A 1814-nucleotide genomic window follows, 5' to 3' on the forward strand; every position below is an offset into this window, starting at 1 on the left:
CCAGGACTTCTGCCCTGGCCAACTGGATCCAAAACACACTGCCAAGTGCCGCCCCACCTCCTGGCCTGTGTCTTCCCACACTTTATCCTTGCAAAGTCCTAGGGGTCCCCAGGCTCTGCAGTGCCCTCCGCTAGCCCTCTCCACCTGCTTCCTCTTACAGGCCCAGGACCCCGTCCAGTCTGTGGCTTTGCCCATCGCCTGCTGCTATGACGTCACCCTGGCTCTGTGCCCTTCCACTCCAGCTCTCTCACCTTGTAGAAGGAGTACGGCAGGTTGTGGAAGTCCAGCTGCAGCAGATTGCCCAGCCCAGGCACAGGCATGGGGCCTGGCAGGTAGTGAGCAGCCCAGTGTTGGCGCAGGTACATCAGGTCCACCAGGAGAAGGAAGACGGCCACGGCCACGGCCACGGCCACGACCAAGCCACAGAGAACAGCGCATCCCCGGTCAGCAGCCCCATGGCTGCCTTGTGGATCACTGGGCTCCTCTGAACACACCAAGCTTTCTCCACTTGAGTCAGTTGGAAGCAGACAGCACACTCCACCACAGCCTGCATATCTGAACAGGCCGGCTGTGCTCTTATAGAGCAGCTAAGGCTGCCCTTTGTCCTCTGGTGCAAGACAACCTGTCTGTGGACTCTGCAATGGGCGGGTGCAGGGAGGGGCTAGGCCACAGCAGTTCCATATTACCTTGCCCCTCCTGCCTCTTCCTGTTGATACACAGGGCAAAGGAAAGTCTTGGAGGACAGTTCCATGGACTAGACACACTGGCTATGCTGGTTTTAGCACTTGGCCATGGCGGGACATGATATGTGGATCGTTGCTCCAAGAAGCACAATCAAAGCAGGTGGAGGTCAGGGAACTGACAGACAAAAGCACCAGAACGTTGGCCATATGGCATGGCTCGTCAGACTGGAATAGGACTGTCATATAGGCTTTATGGAGAATTTTGCTGTCCAGCAGGGATTAACTGGCGGCCAAGGATTCTCAGCACCACCTCCAGCAGATTCAGCTGCCTTCCTGCCTATCTGACTGGGCCACAGAGAAACGGGTCGCTGTGCCTAATCTCCCAGAGAAGCACAGAAACACATTCAAATACAGGGAACATGACGCTGACCACCCTGAAGGACACAAACCTGCTTCCAGGCTCCAGACACCTGAAAACTCTCAGCACTAAGGCGTGTTCTCGGCTGCATCCTCCAGAAGTAGAGGATCCTTTACATTGGAACATGAGACAGCTTGTGCAGCAGAGCCATGCAGTTCAAGTTTCTAGTCCTCTTTGATGTAAGCGACTCCTTACTTACAAAGACGTGAGACTCTGGACCCTTTTCTTCAACTCACATTTAACTGCACCTTCCACGGAGGTCCCTGTGCTCTTCTTTCCAGCCCCTTGTTTCAAGCCCTCACCTGCAGATCCATCAGAGAAGCCCAGGCAACTTGAAAATTATTTACAAAAGCAATAATGTAAAACCCAGCAGGCTCAAGTGAGCCTGTGTGACAGCACATACCCCAACTAGAAAAGGGGAGGTCAGTGGGTTGAGTGAAGTGACTTTTAGGGCCCAACAGGAGGCTGGGCAGGGGTTTGAGGCCTGAGACAAGTCACTCATGGGCACAGGGGTTAGGAGGTCGTGCTCAGGGCCCTGTCTCCCAGCCAGACACGCAGCTCACGGACTGCAGGGATGGGGCTTTGGTGCAGGCTCTCCACACGTCTGAGCACCACATGAAGTACGGGCCGCACCAGGGGACGAGGACCAGAGTGCAGCTGCCTCAGCCCACCAACCCTATTTAAGTTTGCTGCATCCCTGTCAACAGCACAAT

General features: G+C 55.3%; 1 protein-coding gene and 1 pseudogene across 1 annotated transcript in view; both read right to left on the reverse strand.

The window, feature by feature from the left end:
- LOC102007982 (cytochrome P450 2D17-like) overlaps window positions 1-1814 on the reverse strand; it is a 134027-nt gene that overhangs the window by 125735 nt on the left and 6478 nt on the right. The window lies entirely within an intron of this gene.
- LOC106147942 overlaps window positions 425-1814 on the reverse strand; it is a 3766-nt pseudogene continuing 2376 nt past the window's right edge.

This window comes from Chinchilla lanigera, unplaced genomic scaffold (genome assembly GCF_000276665.1).
Source record: "Chinchilla lanigera isolate Chin_1 unplaced genomic scaffold, ChiLan1.0 scaffold00012, whole genome shotgun sequence".
NCBI classification, from domain to species: domain Eukaryota; kingdom Metazoa; phylum Chordata; class Mammalia; order Rodentia; family Chinchillidae; genus Chinchilla; species Chinchilla lanigera.